The sequence below is a fragment of the Cebus imitator genome, unplaced genomic scaffold (genome assembly GCF_001604975.1).
Source record: "Cebus imitator isolate Cc_AM_T3 unplaced genomic scaffold, Cebus_imitator-1.0 Scaffold367, whole genome shotgun sequence".
NCBI lineage: Eukaryota > Metazoa > Chordata > Mammalia > Primates > Cebidae > Cebus > Cebus imitator.
Genome location: NW_016107682.1, coordinates 1,338,252 through 1,358,872, shown reverse-complemented (window position 1 = coordinate 1,358,872; position 20,621 = coordinate 1,338,252). Strand labels below are relative to the sequence as shown.

General features: G+C 43.5%; 1 pseudogene; it reads right to left on the bottom strand.

Annotated features, from left to right (window-relative positions):
* Positions 1-5,826: 5,826 nt before the first annotated feature.
* LOC108288173 lies at positions 5,827-7,116 on the bottom strand (annotated as a pseudogene).
* Positions 7,117-20,621: the final 13,505 nt, after the last annotated feature.

Genomic DNA, 20,621 nt, shown 5'->3' with positions numbered 1-20,621 from the left:
TCTTTCCTTCCTTCCTTCCTTCCTTCCTTCCTTCCTTCCTTCCTTCCTTCTTTCTTTCTTTCTTCTTTCTTCTTCCTCAGAGTTTCACTCTTGTTGTCCAGGCTGCAGTGCAATGGGGCGATCTCAGCTCACTGCAACCTCCACCTCCGAGGTTCAAGCCATTCTCCTGCCTCAACCTCCTGAGTAGCTGGGATTACAGACACCCGGCACCACATCCAGCTAATTTTTTTGTGTTTTTAGTAGAGACAAGTGTTCACTATGTTGGCTCAGGCGATCCACCCACCTCAGTCTCCCAAAGTTCTGGGATTACAGGTGTGAGCCACCATGCCTGGCCCTTCTTTCTTTTTTTTTTTGAGACAAGGTTTCACTCTGTCACCCAGGCTGGAATGCAGTGACACAATCATGGCTCACTGCAGCCACCTCCCAGGCCCAGGAGATCCTCCCATTTCAGCCTCCTGAGTAGCTGGGACCACAGGCACATGCCACCACACTTGGGTAATTCTTTAATTTTTGTAGAGACAGGGTCTCACCATGTTGCCCAGACTGGTCTTGAATTTCTGGGCTCAAGTGATTCTCCCACCTTGAACTTCCAAAGTGCTGGGATTATAGGCATGAGCCACCATGTCTGGCCTCCAGTTCTCTTTCCATCTTTTTTAGTTTAGCAATTTATATTCAACTTCTTCTGTTCAAGTTACTGGGTAGTTTCTGTTTCCTGATTGGACACAGAGAGATTAACCCTTATTCTTATCGTTTCTTGACCCCTGTTTTCGGTGACTGGCTTAACTTTTTGTCTTACGTTTATATCATCATCATCCTCATCATCATCACCATCATCCTATCTCTGAAGTGTATGTAAAATGGGAGAAACAACGCCTGTCTTACCTAATGCTGCCTATATGGGAGAGTTTGTAAATTACAGGATGATATTTTATGTTTGCTGTATTTATTACCTAACAACACTTCCTCATCTTTGCTGGATTTTCTTCCATCCCACCCTCTCTCTAAACATTCCCAAGAGGTTGGTGCTTGGCTTTTGCCTTCTCTCTGTACCTTGGCTTTCCCAATCTATTGCTTCATCCTAATCTCTTGCTGGAAGTCTTTCCCCTACCCCGCCCGCACCCTCCCTTCCCGGCCCCAACTACCGTCATCACTCATTCTCCACGGTCTTCATGCTGGAAGATAATGACCTAAATTTTAAATTTTACATTCAAACTTTATTCATTCAACACACCTGTGGGCCTGTAACGGGCAAGACACAGTTGTAGGTGCTGAGCACAAAGAACTGAACAAGACAGGCAAAGCCCCTGCTCTTATGGAGTTTACATTCCACAATTTTACCCTACTCTGGTCTTCCAGACTTCTCTCACTACATTAACTTGTGCTCTAGGGAAAGTGAGTATCTCAATGTTATTTTTCTGCCTTTCTAGCAATTATCCCACCTGGAACGACCTCCATCCCCTCTGTCTACCCAAACCCTGTGCGTTTTCCAAGACCCGGTTTAAACCCATCCATGAATCCTCAGTAGAGAACTCCAAAGCGCTTTTTTCAGCAGTGATTCACAACTATTTACCGTAGCAACATATCTGAGAAATAACATGCTCTTTTGTAACAGTGGTTCCATATGCATTGATTCTCAATGAGTAAAGGGAGGTTTTTACCAGAATCTCAGCACTTAGGTGTGGAGAACATGGATACTTTCAAAGAATCTCTCCAGTGATTCTGATATGTCTCCATAGAGGGGCATGATCATGATTCCTTCCCTCTTCTCCATACCCTGTTGCGATTACTGGTATTGGTTATAGGTGTCAGAAACATGTCAACTGAACCATTCTCCTTTGTGTCAATCGCAGGAGAATTAACAGAAGTAACTACCCTTTCTTGCTTGGCTTTCAAGAGGGAAGCTCTTTTAGTACATTGGGTCTGCTATAACAAATTACCGTAGACTAGTTGGCTTATTAACAACACAAGGGTTTTTTTTTTTTTTTTTTTTTTTTGGAACAGGCTCTGACTCTCGCCCAGGGTGGAGTGCAGTGGCGCAATCTCGGCTTACTGCAACCTCCCCTGACCCCCAGGTTCAAGCCATTCTCTGCCTCAGCCTCCAGAGTAGCTGGGATTACAGGCGTGTGCCACCATGCCTGGCGGAATTATTTTATCTTTTGTTCTTACACTGATGACATAGGCTTTTGGAACCCCAGTGTAGATTCTTCCCTTTTGTGGGCCCTTAGGCTTTGTTTCCTGCCCCTTGTGTCCCACGCAGCCATTTAAGTAGGAATGCAGTCTTCAAGGTCACTTAGGAATGCCCAATGGCAAAGCTTGCTTACCTCTTAAGGTGCCTGCCTTTACTGGGTTTGGAGAGCTCAATATTTTATTACTTTCTGCTGTCTCAAGAGTTTAAAAAAGATACTTTTATCCAACATTTTATTTGTTTCTGTTGGAAAAGTCATTTAGGGCATCTAATCTGCATTACTACTGAAAATGGAAAAGTCTGGTAAAATTCCAACTTGAGTGCAATTTATTTTTATCAATAGGGTTTCTTTTTTGACACGAATTACTCAGTGACTAGAAAGCCACCAAATTTGGATTCAGTTTCGCAGAAAGAGCAAAGGAGAATTTATTACAATGTAGAGGGACTGTAGTTCTAGCTCTTTTCTTTAGGCCTTTATGGCTGGCAGGACACATAGAACCTGACATTTGTTGGCTTTCAGAATTGACTACTCACGATCTGTATCATTGACATTGAAATATGAAATGTGAGTTTTGAAAGAGATTTGGATAAAACTCCCCCTAGTAACTTACAGGTTATATGGAGGTAAGTGAGAGATCCACTCTGGGAGTGGCGAGTATTTGATTCTGGTTAGGAAAATGTAAAACCCATTGATAGATGTAGCCAGGTGTCTGTGTTGACACCCAGAGAAAACAGTTCTTCCCTTACCTTTTTTCTTTTGACTTGCTCAGTTGTCCTGAGGTCAAAACAGATATTGTTTTCTGAGAATATTTCTGAAAAATAGTTTACTTTGGAAATTCATGTAAACAAACTACTCTCAGTGCCAATAGCAAGATGGTAAATGCTATGATCTTAGAAAAAGGCAAATGACTGTCTTCCTCTTTCTTCCAATCTAGGGACAACGAAGCCTGCTGTAGTGAGAGTTCCTGGAGCAAACCAGCAAAAAGAGGCACACTCTATGGTCGGCTTCTGCTGCCTGGATCCCACATTGACTCAAGATTTCTTCCAGCTTAAAAATGTTACCCTTTTAAAGAAAATGTGGCACATATATACCATGGAATACTATGCAGCCATAAAAAAGAATGAGTTCATGTCTTTGCAGGGACATGGATGAAGCTGGAAATCATCATCCGCAGCAAACTAACACAGGAACAGAAAACCAAATACCTCATGTCCTCACCCATTAGTGGGAGTTGAACAATGAGAACACACGGACACTGGGAGGGGAACGTCGCACAGTGGGGCCCGTCAGGGGGTGGGGGGAAAGAGGAGGGAGAGCATTAAGACAAATACCTAATGCATTTAAGCAGGGCTTAAAACCTAGATGATGTGTTGATATGTGCAACAAACAAACCACCATGGAATGTGTATACCTATGTAACAAATCTGCACGTTCAGCACATGTATCCCAGCACTTAAAGTAATTAAAAAAAAAAAAAACAAAAACAAAAAAATTAAAAATAAAGAACACATGAAACAAATAGGAATTGAATAGCTAGATCATAAAAAAAAAAAAAAAAAAAAGCGATTATTTTTCTGATGTACTGTAGGCTGCTAATAGAAACTTCCATGATTGGTGGGAAAGCAGTTGGCTGAATGTGGCTTTCAATATATCGCGAGCAGCTCATGGCCAGTGAGCACACCCCTTTTCAAAAGCAGCCATGTAAGCGAATCAGATATTAATGGACCAAAAAGTCCATCAACACCACAGGCTTGTCAATGAACAGGAATGGCACGAGCACCAGAATGTGTTGGTGTTTTCTCAGGAATAAGAGGGAAATAAAGCTTGACTCTCTCAGTGGCACACAGCTCCCCGGCCCACAGGCACTTTATGGTTTGGTGGTTCCTGCTCGTCAGCACCTGTGCCTCTCTGTGCCTCTTTGCCTGACTCTGGGCACAAAAGTGGAGTTGGGTAGTTGAGTATTTTAACAACTGTCTCCGTGTTGACTGGGCCAGGAAATGAGCTTTGACCTGACTCTATTGTATGTAGTGGGAGCCCAGCTCCAGGCTCTGAGCCTTCTTCTGCACCTTGCCTAGAGAAGCCAAAGTTGGCTTCCTTCCCCTTGGGTCCTGGCCATCTGGCCTAGTTGCCAGGCATTGTTTCTACAGATCAGGAGATGTGGGCAACCACCACTCCCCTCTGAGAGGCACCTGAAAGGGAGGGTGTGGGAGTGGAAAGCCTATTTTAAGTAGGGCGTGATGGGAGATGCAAGGCTTCCCAGGACAGGCTGGTGTGAAAAGAAATTTTTATTTCAGTTTTTTAATATCTTCAACAATATTCTATGCTCAGTATGTCTTTCTCTGTACTAGTTCTACCTGGAATGTTTATACTTATTCTCTCTTATTGAGAAAAACATCTTGATTCAGTTAAAAACATTCCATTATTTTAGAGGGCTAAGTTTTCAGTACTGGGCTCTTTGCCTCACATTGTCAGGTCACAAGGAGAAGTTGTCTTAGTGAATGGGACATAAAAGACTGTGTTTTAATGAGTTCCAGGAAAATGAAATGCCATCTCCTGGGACATAGTCTGTGGGTGGGATGCTGTGTGGGAACCCTGAGTGCCAGTGACTGTTGATCTTGGTGGGAGTGAGTGAGGCATCCGGAGGGAGGACAGATAGATCAGGAAAGAAGGTTAACTTGTCCTACCTTATTCATTTTGCCTAGAGCATAATTAGCACCATAGCATAGATTCATCCAGAGGTAATTTTCCTAATCACCAGAAGGGGGACCTGGCTGACTGCAGTCAAGTGATTGCATTTTTTTCTTTTTTCTTTTTCTTTTCTTTTTTTGAGAGACACTCTGGCTCTGTCGCTCAGGCTGGAGTGCAGTGGCGCAATCTCGGCTCACTGTAAACTCTGCCTTCCAGGTTCAAGCAATTCTCCTGCCTCAGCCTCCCAAGTAGCTGGGATTGCAGGCACCTGCCGCTGTTCCCAGCTAATGTTTGTATTTTGAGTAGAGACAGGGTGTGGCGGGGAGGGGGGGCGGTCATCGTGTTGGCCAGGCTGGTCTCAAACTCCCGACCTCAGGTGACCCACCCACCTTGGCCTCTCAAAGTGGTGGGATTACAGACATAAGCCACCAAGCCTGGCCTGCATTTTGTACTCTACATCTAGAGAATGAAAACCAGCTGGCTTTCAGGATGAATTTGGAGAGCTCAGCTTTTCATATAGCTGTTAAATCAGATGCAAATTCATGCTTTATGTGGATCCTTATTTGCAGATTAAATAGCTTGATTAGATTGAGGTGGTGGTGGTCGTTTATTCCATTTTTTTGGTTGTTGTTTTTTCCATTTTTGCTACAATATTCACTCAAGTTTCTGCAAACCTGTAGTCCCAGCTAATTGAAAGGCTGAGGCAGGAGGATCCCTTGAACCCAGGAGTTTGAAACTAGCCTGGGGAACATAGTGAAATCTTGTTTCTAAAAACACAAACAAAAAAAAAAATTATAAGAATCCAAATTTCCTTTTTTTTTTGGTCTGGTTGGTGGGTTTCCAATTTATCCGACTGGAGCATTTATTTATTTATTTACTTATCTTTTTTTTTTTGACCTCTGAACTTTTGATTGGCCTCCTGCTCCCCAAAGGGTCCCCTGCTTCTGAGGGCTTAATGTCTCAGAATTTTGGTGTTGCTGGTCTCAGACACCACTTTGCCATCCACTGTCTGGCGGGTGGTGGTCTTTTGGATGGTTTGCATGGAGTTGCTGCTGTCCAGGGCATCGCCAAGATTGAAGTCCTCTCCATCTTCCAGCAGGCGGCAGTAGGTGGCGATCTCAGCCTCCAGCTTGACCTTGATGTTCAGCAGGGCCTTGTACTCCTGGGCCTGGCGCTGTCCCTCTGCCCGGATCTGTGCCAGCTCTGACTCCAGGTGTAGCAGGATCCCTTTGAGCTGCTCCATCTGCAAGGTGTAGTGGGCCTCCACCTGCCTCCGGGTGTTTTCCAAGTTAATCTTCATATTTCTCATGGAGTCCAGGTCAATCTCCAAGAACTGGACTGTATGTCACAGCTCTGTGAGTGTCATCTCAGCAGCTCCAACCTCGGCGGACTGCGTGGGGACCACTGTGGTGGTCTCCTCAGTCTGCTGAGACCACCACTTGTCCAGCTCCTCTCGGTTCTTCTGAGCCAGCTTGTCATATTGGGCCTAGATGTCTGCTGTGATCTTGGCGAGGTCCTGAGATTTGGGGGCATCTACCTCCATGGTTAACCCAGAGCTGGCAATCTGGGCTTGCAGGCCTTTTACTTTCTCTTTGTGGTTCTTCTTCATGAAGAGCAGCTCCTCCTTGTGAGCCTCAATCTCTGTTTCCAGCTGCAGCCAAGTGACATTGGTGTCATCAGTGACCTTGCGTAGCCCATGAATGTCGCTCTCCACGAACTGGCACATGGCCAGCTCCGTCTCATAATTGACTCTAAAGTCGTCAGCAGCAAGACGGGCACTGTCAATCTGCAGAACGATGCAGGCATTGTCCACAGCATTTGTGAAGATCTGAGCCCTCAGGTCCTCGATGGTCTTGAAGTAATGGCCCCAGTCTCTGACCTGGGGTCCCTTCTTCTCCAGGTGCTCCTGGATTTTGCTTTCCACCTTCTGGTTCCTGGGGTCCAGGCTCCTGACTCTGTCCAGGTAGGAGGCCAGGTGGTCATTCAGGCTTTGCATGGTCTCCTTCTTCTGGATGCCTCCCATTCCTGCCAGACCCCCCGCCATCCCCGTAGCCAGGTCCCCGGACCCCATGCTGCCCCGGAAACTGCATAGATGCTGGCCACATTATTGACTGACCATGCGCTGTAGTTGGGCACCCGGACGGAGCCCAGGGACCAGTAGTTGGTGGAAAAGGTGGAGCGAGTGGTGAAGCTCATGCTGCCTGGGGAGGAGAGCGAGAGGACAGGACTTAGGCTTTGGGGATGGGCAATTTATTTGTTTATTTATTTATTTATTTATTTATCTATCTTGAGACAGAGTTTCACTCTATTGCCCAGCCTGGAGTGCAGTGGTACAATTTGGCTCACTGCAACTTCCATCTCCTAGGCTCACGCAATTCTCCCACCTCAGCCTCCCGAGTAGCTGGGATTATAGGCACCTGCCACCATGCCCCACTAATTTTTGTATTTTTAGTAGAAACAGGGTTTCACCATGTTGGCCAAGCTGGTCTTGACTCCTGATTTCAAGTGATCTCTCTGCCTCAGCCTCACAAAGTGCTGAGATTACAGGCGTGAGCCACCATATCTGGCCCAATTGAAGTTTTTAAACTCACCCTCAGGCACATTTCATCCATTCATGTGCGATTCCGGCTAACTGTGGCTGCACGGGAATCAGATCTGACCCTTTTATCTCATACCCTACATCCAAACCTATTGGTTTAACTTTCAAGATATGGTATATTTTTATTCCAAGTACATCTCAACATCTCTATCTTAGTCCAAAGCCCCATATCTGTTTCCTGGACCACTGCAAAGCCCTATAATGGTTTCTTTTTTTCTCTTACCCTTCTTACCCCAATGGTTTCTTTTCAAAGCATCAGCCAGAATAATATTTTAAAAATAGAAATTTGACCACAACATTGCCCTGCCTGTAATGGACAGGCGAGGGAGGCAGGCAGGCATGGGGAGAGACTCTTCCATCAGTGTCTCACCACATTTGGAAAATGCCTTATTAGGCCTCACCAAGTCCTCCAGGACTTGGCTGGGGCCTCTCTTGCCACTCTTCGCCCCCCCATCCTTTTCCCTCCAGGTGCGCTGGGCTTCTTTATGTCGGAAACAGATGCTCTTACACTTGTAGTGCTCTCCGTCTGGTGCGTTACTTGCCCAGATTTTACATTTGGCTTCTTCACATCACTCAGGCCTGTGTTCTGACTTCCCCATGTAAAGCATCACCATCATTTCTCTTTATCCGTTGGTCTGTTAATCCATTTGTAGATTATTATTGCTGTAAGTAACTTTTACCTTCTTTTTATTTCTTTCCTTATGTATCATTTTTCTCCTTTACTAGAAAAGAAAAACACCTCTGCTTTGCTAACTGGGGCCTTGGGGAGTAAGTGGGGATGATGGGGGTAAGGGATCAACGACTACACATAGGGTGGTGTACACTGCTCGGGCCCTGGGTGCACCAGAATGTCAGAAATTGCCACTACGTCTAACTTCTCCATGTAACAAAAAACCCAGCTGTTCCTCAAAAACTATTGAAATTTAAAAAATTATAAAAAAATAAAACCCGTTAATCTCCAGCGCAGTGCCTTGCACAGAGCAGACACTGAATAAAAATCTAAAATAAAAGCATCTATCAAACTTAGATCTGGCAGATACATCTCCTCATGAGTTCCTCCTGGCACCTCTCCAGCTCTTCCTTGCTTAATCCTGGAAAAGTTTCCATTTCTCCAGCTTGAACCATCTCATCACCCTAGTCCTTCACGTATTTTCATCTTCTCCTCCACTCTCCTTCTCTCCCAGGCATCAACCTCATTGCTAGGATTCCACTGATTGCAGACATCAGACATTGTGCTAAGGACTTGACTTGCGTTGTACTGTGGGTCATCCCTGACTGTCCTGTGAGTTAGAAGCTATTATGACCCCAGTTTTAGAGATGGAAAAACAGCAGCTCAGAGAGGCTAACGAACGTGACCAGACTCACATGGCTCGGTGAGTGGCAGAGCCAGAATCAGACCTGGTCTAATGCCAGAGCCATGCTCTCAATCTTTTTGCTGTCAGGAAGGTGCTCTGGTAGAAAAGAAATCTTAAAATCATCCCTGGTAAATATTATATTTACAGACGGAAACAGTACAAAGAAGAAGCCTACGTTAAATATAATATCAATTCAGTAAACATTTTTTCAATTCCTACCATGTTGCAGGTATAGTTTTAATATGTAAGATTGAGTAAAATGATAATTTCAAAATTAAGTTTATGTATGATTCTAAATCATTTGTTGTCATTTCAACAGTATTCACAGTAACTTCACCAATAGTAGATTCCATCTCAAGGAACCACTTTCTTTGCTCAACCATAGGAAACAATTTCTCATCTGTTCAAGTTTTATCATGATATTGCAGTAATTCAGTCACATCTTTAGGATCCATTTCTAATTTCAGCTCTCTTGCTGTTTCTACCAAATCTGTAATTACGTCCTCTACTGAAATCTTGAACCCTCCAAAGTCATCCATGAGGATTGGAATCAGCCTCTTACAAACTCCTATTAATGTTGATATTTGGACTTCCTCCCATGAAGTACAAATGTTCTTAGTGGCATCTGGGTCGTGTACGGTGGCTCACGCCTGTAATCCCAGCACTTTGGGAGGCCAAGGTGGGTGGATCACTTGAGGTCAGGAGTTCCAGACCAGCCTGGCCACCATGGTGAAACCCCATGTACTAAAAATACAAAAATTAGCCAGGTGTGGTGGTGCATGCCAGTAATCCCCGCTACTCGGGAGACTGAGGCAGGAGAATCGCTTGAACCTGGGAGGTGAAGGTTATAGTGAGCTGAGATTGCACCACTGCATTCCAGCCTGGGCAGCAGAGTTAGACTCCGTCTGAAAAAATAAATAAATAAATAAATAAAAAAGTTCTTAGTGGCATCTGGAATGGTGAATCTTTTCTGGAAGGATTTAAGTTTACCTTTTCCAGATCCAACAGAGGAATCACTATCTGTGTCAGCAAGAGCCATACAAAATGCATTTCTTAAATAATAAGACTTGCAATTCAAAATGACTTCTTGATCTGTGGCCTGCAGAGTGGATGTTTGCAGGCAAGAAGATAGCATTAATCTCCTTGTGCCCCTCCACCACAGTTCTTGGGTGACCAAATGCATTGTCAACAAGCAGTAATATTTTGAGAGTAATCCTATTTGTTTCTGAACAGTAGTTCTCAATAGTGGGCTTAAAATATTTAGTAAACTATGCTGCAGAAGATGTGCTGTTATCCAGGTTTTGTTGTTCCATTATTTAGAAATCACAGCAGAATAGAGTTAACATATTTCTTAAGGGCCCTAGGATGTTCAAAGTGGTAAATGAGCATTTGCTTCAACTTCAAGTCACCAGCTGCATTAGCGTCTAACAAGAAAATCTGCCTGTCCTTTGAAGCTTTGAAGCCAGGCATTGACTTCTCTCTAGCTCTGAAAGTACGAGGATGCCATCTTCATCCAACAGAAGGCTGTTTAATCTACATTGAAAATGTGTTATTTAGTTTAGCCACATTCCAACAATGATCTTAACTACCTCTTCCTTGGTTTTTTTTCGAGACAGAGTCTCATTCTCTTGCCCGGGCTGGAGTGCAGTGGCATGATCTTGGCTCACCGCAACCTCTGCCTCCCAAATTCAAGTGATTCTCCGGCCTCAGCCTCCCGAGTAGCTGGAATTACAGGCACTTGCTACCATGCCCAGCTAATTTTTGTATTTTTAGTAGAGACAGGGTTTCACCATGTTGGCCAGGCTGGTCGAGAACTCTTGACCTCAGGTGATCTACCCGCTTCGGCCTCCCAAAGTGCTGGGATTATAGGCATGAGCCACCATTCCTGGCTTAATTAGATCTTCTGGATAACTTGCTACGTCTTCTCCATCAGCACTTGCTGCTTCAGCTTGCACTTTTATGTTATGGAGACAGCTTCTTTCCATGGGCCTCATAAATCAACACCTGCCAGCTTCAGACTTTTCTTCTATAGCTTCTTCACCTCTCTCAGCCTTTATAGAATTGAAAAGAGTTAAGGCCTTCACATGAATTAGGCTTTGGCTTAATGAAATGTGTTGGTTGGTTTGATCGTCTATCCAGCAATGAGGATAGATTAAAATGTTCTTCATATCAGCAATGAGGCTGTATCGCTTTCTTATCATTAGCTTGTTCACTGGAGTAGAACTTTTTCTTTGCATTCACAGCTTGGTGTTTAGCACAAGAGATCTCGCGCTTTTTTTTTTTTTTTTTTAAATCTATCTCAGTTTTCCACATGCCTTTCTCACTAAGCTTAATCATTTTTAGCTTTTGATTTAAAGTGAGAGACTTGTGACTCTTCCTTTCCTTTGAACACTGATAGGCCACTGTAGGGTTATTAATTGGCCTAATTTCAATATTGCTGTGTCTCAGGAAATAGGGAAGCTAGAGCAGAGGGAGAGAGGCGGGAGAACAGCTGATTCATTGATTCAACTTAAAGTCAATTTTAGAACAAGGTACACCTGTACAACATATTTGCTCCTGACTCCCTTAATCTATGTTAGAAAATCATCTAACATGGCCAGGCGTGGTGGCTCATGCCTGTAATCCCAACATTTTGGGAGGCCAAGGTGGGCAGATCACCTGAGATCAGGAGTTTGAGACCAGCCTGGCCAACATAGAGAAACCCCATCTCTACTAAAAATACAAAACTAGCTGGGTGTGGTGGCGGGCATCTGTAGTCCCAGCTACTCAGGAAGCTGAAGCACAAGAATTACTTGAACCTGGGAGGCGGAGATTGCAGTGAGCTGAAAATGCACCACTGCACTCCTGCCTGGGCTAGAGGGTCCAGCCCTACAGGGTTCTGTGAGCTCTTCCCTGCTGGTGCAGAGACGAGAAACGGTAGAAATAAAAGACACAGACACAGAGATGAAAAGAGAGTTTGGGCCAGGGTGTCCACTGCCAGCCAAAGCGTGGGGACCTGCAGTGGCCCCGAGTGCCTGGACACTCTGACTTTTGTTGAGTACAAAGCAGTGGGCAGGGAGGGTAGGGTGAGGGATGGTGGTGGGTGACAGGGTCAGGGCAATCACGTGTCTTGAAGATGGGGGCCCAATTCTTTCAAGTAGCCGAGGTGAGGAGAAAACCTAATGCGTCAGCGCTCTTTGCTTATTTGTCAGAAATACCAAGGACACTAAGATTATGTTACTATTAATTCTTATCTCTTAAGAAAAAGAGAAACCAGGTGCAGGAGCAGGGCGTGAGAGCAGACATGGAATGTGACCGCCGGAGCACAGCATCCACAGACACGGTAAGCCCCCGATGCCTGCGGGCTTCCCTGACAGCCGTCAGGCCTTGCCACAAGAGCTTGGGGAAGTGGAGTTTTCTCCTAACTTCCCCAGAAGGAGATGTCTCGGTCATTTTGGACGTCTCCTTCCCTAGCTGGCTAAACAGTGGGCGCTTTCACAGCACTGGCGCTGCCGCACAGCCAAGGCGCCCTCCGGCAGCCCTTATGCGGACGTGACAGAGGGCTTAGAGCATCTTGCCTTAGGGTCACTTTGTTCACAATGTCACCTCAGTTCTGTGCTTCATAAGCCAGCAGTCATTAGTAAAATTAAAGGTTATAGTGAGTATATATCTTTATGATTATAAGTGAGTATAAGATTATATATGATTATATAAAGGAATAACTATGTGCCAACATTTCTAATTCTTTTCTAAATCAATATTTATGTGGGAACAGGCTGAGGTTTCAGACCCTTGTCACGGCACTTGTGGGGTTTCTCCCTTACACTGGGCGACAGAGCAAGACTCCATCTCCAAAAAATAAAGAAAATCATCTAAGAATCTCCTTTCTGCAAGTTACACACCTCTTATCTTTCCCTCCTTTGGGTCCGGGGATCACATCAGCTGTCTTCTATTCTTCCACCTGGGGCCTATTTTCTCTTGGGCCTTCTGCCGAACTGAATTCAGCTCTTCAGCTTCTCTTTCCGTCTCTTCACTCCCTTTTCAGAGCCCCCCCCTCAAAACTCTTGACATTTAGAGAAATATTTGTAGTCTTTAAAAGCTACATTGAAGCGAACACAAGAGGGTAAAAATGAAAAACTAAATCCAAACATCAGAAAGTTACTAAATTTAATAAAAGAAAAATGAAAACTGAAAAGTATGTGTCTGCAGTTCCCAAACTGGTGTGCAGTGAAACTCATTTTGCTGGGCAGTAGTAGGCAGGCAGGAAAGTGTTTTGTATTCAAAGCTTGGAAACTCTGGCTTAAACAAAGTATGTCAGTTTATTTGTTGCAGACCTTCTTAGATCCTTTAATATGCCAAAATAATTTTGAGTTTGCAAGAGGAATTTTAGGCCTTAGTGTTCCTAACTTCTCAAAGCATTTTACGGCATAGTGATACTATTTCTTGCAGGAATGGCAGTCTTTGGCCAATTGCAGATGGGGTGGAGCCTGGTCTGTCCTATGTGCAATTGTCTTACACTCACTTATAGTTTAGGAAATTCTTCTTCTCAGAATTGGCAATATTCACTCTCCTCTCCCAATCCACTCCCCATTTCTGAGGCTGGTTTTCCCTGCTTGGATCAGCAAGGCTTGTCCTTGGTCCCTTTCTCCTTTTGCCTGACAACATAAGTCAAAGAAGTGGAACAACAGCTGTTGTTAGGCCTCTGTGTCTCCAGTGGTTCAAGTGACAACATTTCCTCAAAGAAACTGGCTGTGTGGTCAATCTGTTTTGTCTCCTCTGGGAGGGTTATCTGCAGGTCATTCTCAGACAGATGATATACGGGGAACTGGAAACTATTTAAGTAAGACCAAAGGAGCTGCTATGGACTGTGCTGCACAGAGAAGAGCCATACACATATTACAGCTTGTGTTGGACAGGGGGACTCTTGCAAAGAATTCAACCAATAAATGACTCTCACCAAAAACATTTCTGCTTCAAAATAAAAAAATCCCAGGGTGAAAGTTTATGATCAGAGACTCTGAAAAGTATAAGCAGGGGAGTGCCATTAACTCACAAGGAATAAGGTGCAGGCATTTTCAATCAAAGACAAACTTGGGGTTATACAAACAGGATGACTTCAGTGCATGTGACAGCTTTAAAAGCAGGGGACAAGCTGAAATTCATTTTGTCCCTAATGATTTTCTTTTTTCCCCTGGATTTCTATTTGTGAGCCTCACATACTGTTCCCTCCTTGGACTGTTCTGTGTGAAGTAGGGCTATCTACCACAGGCACAACTGTAGTGATATGAACCCCACCACAGATGGAACTGTACAAGAAATCTATGCTTATTTTCCTATAACACAATCTAATTTTTGTTTCAGACTCCATCCCCTCAATGGAGCAGAAATCCATCTCTGTCAGCTTGGGGAGTCCCCCACCCTCCCCAGGATTGCCCCTAACTTCTAGAGGATGTCCCCAGTGAAAAAAGGTGGCTCATGGGGGTATAGGGTTTGAGTCTAGTGTGTAGTCATCATTTTTCCATGCATGTCTAGGGCATTCACTGTGACGGTCAACACTAGGGTCACAACAAATCCTCCATCACTTCAGCTCCCATGGGGCCCACCCCCTCAATATTAATCTCCTGGATGCACTACAAAATCGTTTCTTTTCTAGGATATTCTTGTTTTTTCTCTTTGATTTGGGAAAACACAGACCTGTCTGAAGCTTGAGTAATTCCCCCTGCCCATCTGACACTTGAATGGGTGAGGGAGGAAGGGAAGAGCCTTTCTCAGGGGTCACCTTCACATCCCTGTGCTCCTGACTTCTAACCCCTTTCCTTTCCCCACAGCTGGGAAATCTCCATGTAATCTTGCATGAGAGTTCTTCCTCTCACTTAACAAAGAGGCTTCTACGTCTTATGTATGCCTGTTTCTTTCCCATTCCTTATGGGGACCTGAGTTTTGGAGATTCAAAAGTCAAAAGAAGCTCAATTTTTTCTCTACTTTCTGTTAACCTACCCTGCCTGGGGGAGGTGGAGCTCAGAATAGTCTATTTGCTATTTGAAAGATGGCAAGAATGAGGCCAGAGAAAATATTACAGGAAAATAGTGACTAACGCTTCAAAATTATATCCTACCTCATAATTTTCTATTGATTAATTCCCTAACAGAGGTGGCTGGGATGGCATTTGGAACAAAGAGAAAACCTTTTGATATGTGCTAAATGGCACATACACACTCTAATATTACACAGAGGAGATCGTAAGAAAAAATATTATTTGTAACAAACAAAAATTATTTAGGATATGCACGGATTATATGGGGGTCCCTCTCTGCTGTGAGTTGGCTGTAGAACATGAGCCTCATTGCTTCTTCTAAGTACTGGCTTTCTCACTTGTTAAGTGGTTATAATAACCCCAACTTTACAAGATTTTTGTGGGAATTAAATTCAATTAAATCATCCAGGAGATGCATGACAGCCATTTAGCAAATGCTTATTTGTCCATTTGCACTTTCATCCATTCACGGGTTTATCTTTTCTCATCAGGTATGCACACCTTACTCCTCCAAAGCAAGACCACAGCCACTGTTAAAAAACCTTGTGTAATAAGTATAATAGGTGGATGGGTGGGTGTGACTCCATCCCACCCCCTTATCTCATCAGTTGCAAATGGACACCCTAAGTAAAATCCGTAAAGGTAAGCCTTGGATTCACTATTCCCACAGATCTGATGAAACAATGCTTATGACTAAGACCTCCCCATGGCCCTTACTGGATCCTAATGAATGAGTTTTTAGCAGAAACAGCATCTTTAATGACAGAGAGCCTTTAAGCATACCCAGAACCCACCTCCTCACTTCTCTATGTGAATGTTTTCAATGATATTTTCCAGGCTTCACATATAGCATTGGAGGAGATAAAATCTTAAATCTAGACCAGAATTCATAACTGCTATTTTTCTTTTTAAAATTGAGGTACAATTTTCACACAATAAAGTGCACAGGTCTTAAGTGTCCAATTGAGTGAGTTTTCACAATTCTATACAGCCATGTAACTACTACCCAAAACAAAAATTTAACATTTTCATCACCCCAGACATTTCCTCATGCTCCTCCCCAGTCAACCCTCCCCAGTATGGCAGCATTTTTCAGTATGAGAGCTCCCACCTGTTTTTAGGGGTGCTTTCTATTTTAACATTGAAACTCTCACAACTGCCTTCTGTTGGAAGTAGGTTAGTAATGTGAGCCAACGCTTGCTAAGAAGAGATTTGCATGCATCCTCACACTTACTATTCATAACTATCCTATGAGGTAGGAACTATTATTTCTTCCTTTTACAGATAAGAAAACTGAAGCTTAATGAGATAAAGTTGTTCATGGGTCAAAGAGCTCTTTAGTAGCAGAGCTGGGATTTGAACCCAGATTGGTCTGATTTCAGAACGTGACTTTGAAGCCACGATGCTACTGTGCTAAGTAAGGAGCAGAGGCACCCCAAGGTTTAGATAATGAGTACAATTTTCCTGGGTGTATATGTATATATATATTCACAGTATTACCCCATTTCATTTAATATCCATATGAGACTAGTTGCCGTTTCATTAAATTGTGCCTGCAAGATTTTTACCAGCTGACTGTTAAGAACAAGTAATAACAATAATGATTATAATAAGATGACGTTTATGGAGCAACCATTTTTTAGTACTTACTATGTGTCAGATGTTGTGTGAAACACTGCACCTAAATTTCCTTATTTAGTTTTCGTAATCACTCTAATGGTAGTGTCTGTTACTGACATTATTTCTTTTTCTTTCTTTTTTTTTTTTTAGAGATAGGGTCTTGCTCTGTCACCCAGGCTGGAGAGCAGTGGCACAATCATGGCTCACTGCAACCTTGACCTCCTGGGCTCAAGTGATTCTCCCACTTTAGCCTCCCAAGTAGCTGGGACCCACCATGCCCAGCTAATTTTTTAGTTTTTGTAGAGATGGGGTCTTGCCATGTTGCCCAGGCTGATCTTGAACTCCTGGGCTCAAGCAATTCTCCCACCTCAGTCTCCCAAAGTGCTGGGATTACAGGCGTGAGCCACGGTGCCCAGCCCATTTTTACAGACTAAAAATGTAAGGCTTAGAGAGTCTGAGTAACTTGCTAGAACTGCCGAGCTATAAAGTGGTGGAGCCGATTTTGTATCTTGGCAGTCTACCCCGAAAGCCTTTACTTTCAACCACTACATCCTCTTGATCCTCTGCGTATGCCCTGAGTCCTGTTGATCAAGAATGGTTTTGCTTCCTGCCTGAACCAGCTTTCACCAGAATGAGTGTGCGTGTGTGTGAATTCTGCCAGCTGGCTCTCTTTTAGGTAAGATCCTGTTAGTTCCAGACATTTAGGTCCACCTGGGCTTCAGGACTTGGAAAATAGCCAGGTTGGCCCTGGGCCAAGTTGTGAAGCAGAGGAAGTGTGTCTGGGGCATTTTATCCTCTTCTGCACACTGTCATATCCTCCAAGGATCCTATCCACCAAACACTCCTCACGTTTCAATCGCTGAAGCCCAAATCTTGCCAGAGGGACTGAGCCCTTCAGCTGTGGACTTGTTGACAGCCCTGCTTTTGCCCCTCCCTTGCCCCAGCCTGTGGTGGCTTTTCCCATTTATATTGAAGCCAGTTTCACTCTAACTTTTCCGTCCAAGCCTGTGCCGATATCCTTATGGAGGGAGACTAGTAGAGGTTCTCCAGGCGTCTAAGGGTCTCTAGAAATAGGGCCTTTATCTATTTTTGGCAACCTCAGAGGTGTGTCGTCTGATAGGAAAGGCAGGCACGGCAACCTTAGTGATAATGACAGCTCATCTGCACACAGCATTGAATCTGTGTACTGTGCTGCTCTGGAGGTAGGGAGTTTGGGGAGATTGGTAGGGAGGTCTCTATTAAAATTTTTAAAAATAGAGACAGGAGCCTCACTATATTGCCCAGGCTGGTCTCAAACTCCTGGGCCTACCAAAGTGTTGGGATTACAGGCATGAGCCACTGCAGCCAGCTAAAGTACCTCTTTCAATGTTAGGCAGACAACAGTTTCTATGAAGAAAAAGGGTGAGAGAGCTGCTTGTGGTGGCTCTTGCCTATAGTCCCAGCTATTGGGGAGGCTGAAGTGGGAAGGTTGCTGGAGTCCAGGAATTCGAGGTTGCGGTGAGTTATGACAGTGCCACTGTACTCAGCCTGGACAACAGAGTGAGACCTCGTCTTTAAAAAAAGAAAAAGGGCGAAGTTGGGAATAAGAGTAGGATAGAGGAGACAGAAAAAAGAGATTAAAAGTGTACTTTGTCCTCTCTTACCTTGGAAGGTAAGAAAAAAAAAGTATGTCTGTTGAGGTCTGACAATACATTATCACCATTTACATTTTAGTTGTCCCTGAGTTATGGTGGAAAGGCGAAGCTATCCTTAATGGGGGGATTACTTCTAAATGACAGGCTGTAATTTTACAACAGTTCTCACCTGGACTCATGTGGCTGCCAGAAAAGCAGGGCTTCCATGAGGCAAATCTACCTTTCTATTCACCCAAGTGCCCTTCTCTGGAATCTGGGGCCCGCTTTGGGAACTGCATGTCTCCTGGCATCAATTCATCCTCAACAGATAGCTACCCTCCCACCCCTGCAGCCCACACTCCTTCTGTACTTTTCTTCATCTAATTGCCTGGACCTTCCTGCCCTAGATAACTGGTGTCTCTTAAGAGACAATAACACTATCGAGGATGAGTGTTTCCAAATGTAAGAAACACACCTAGGCAGACAATTTTAAAGTAAGGGAGGTTTAGATTAGATTTTAAAAAACAAGTACTTTTTTAAAATTAATATTTGAATTTTGCAATTGAATACTAATTTCTCATTTATCTCTGCAAATCATGAAATGCATGAAGGTAACTTCAAGCCAGTGTGATAAGAAACTGACATCTTTACCAGAAAAGAAAATGTTGTAAGTAGTTTCAGGGCTGTCTTATACTGAACCATATCCTTTTAATAAAAATATTGAAATTATATTGTGAGAGTAATTGTATTTTATCTCACTTAGTAATCTTATTGCTCTTATTCTCCCTCTCATTTCCAAAATCTCTCAAAAACTAACCAGTATTTTTATTGAATCTTTACTATATGCCAGAACCAATGTAACTTCTTCACATGTATTGACTCATTAATCATAAAAATCCTATGAGATAATAACCCTCTTTTTTTCCAATTTATGGATGATAGAGGCTGGGTATGGTGGCTCACATCTGTAATCCCAGCATTTTGGGAGTCCGAGGTGGGAGGATCACTTGAGCACCAGAGTTTGAGAGCAGCCTGGGCAACATAGTGAGACCCTGTCTCTACAAAAAAATTTTAAAAAAATTAGCCAGACGTGGTGGTGCACACCTATAGTACCAGTTACCTGTGAGGCTGAGGTGGGAGGATCATTTGAACCCAGGAGTTTGAGGCTGCAGTGAGCCATGATTGCACCACTGCCCTCCAGCCTAGGCAACGGAGTAAGACTCTGTAAAAAATACATATGTATGTGTAAATAAATGTAAATATGTATGTAAAGAAATATAAATAAATATGCAAATAAATACAAACACACATATATGCAAATACAAATATATGCACATACAAATAAATATTAAAATATATACATATGCAAATAAATATAAATGTAAATAAATATATGTATATGTATATGTAAATATATACACATGAACATGTAAATAAATATAAATTATATATATATATATATTTATATAGATGATGGAAATAAGGCTCAGAGAGGTTAACATTCACAATAACCAGACAAACTAGTAAAAAGAGAACAGTGTTAGATCCCAGTGGGTTAGGCCCCAGAGCTCAAACATTCAACCACTAACTTGAACTATTTCTGCAGACTTTTTGATGAGTTACACTGCAGAAATGGTCAGCCTACTTCTCATCTTTGTTCTGATTCATGCTGCTTATAAACGTGGCTGACAGCCTAAGGCTCCATACGCATGTCCTCTTCACTTTCTGCCCTGTGTCCTAATTTCCTGTCTGTGTTCCTTATGTTCTCCTTGAGGTCCCCCCATCTGATGCCACAGTACTCTGAGCACTATGTCCAGGGAAGCTTGCTCCTCAGCTCGTTGGTGGATGCACTGCTGATCATCCTCCCTGTCTAGATATCTGAATATTTGTCTACCAGAGATACAGAAAAATGGGAAGACTGGGTCTCCTGGGTCTGATTATTCCCTATAGATATTGGAAAAGGGACTAGACTTCTAAGAAGAGCCACTTTGGATTTCTTATGAAGCTGTGGCCCTCAAAATTCTTAATTACCACTGTAAGGAACAGATTTCTATTGCAACTTACAGCACTTATATTTATATACATAGAATTGAAAATAACATGTCACAAAACAGCACTTACTCTTACTATGCAGAATGTGCTCTGAAAGTTTCTATTCTGTTCAATTCTTCCTTTATAAAAAAATACTGATTGAAATCCAGTGAATTGACTTTATAATTCACTGATGGGTCATGGCAGCTTAAAAACACCACCATAGGCCAGGCACGGTGGCTCATGCCTGTAATCCCAGTACTTTGGGAGGCCAAGGTAGTAGCATCACCTGAGGTCAGGAGTTCGAGACCAGCCTGGCCAAGGTGGTTTAACCCCATCTCCCCATCTCTACAAAAAATACAAAAGCCAGGCATGGTGGCATATGCCTGTAATCCCAGATACTCAGGAGGCTGAGGCTGGAGAATCACTTGAACTTGGGTGGTGAAGGTTGAAGTGAACTGAGTCTGTGCCACTGCACTCCAGCTGGGCAACAGAACAAGACTCTGTCTCAACCAA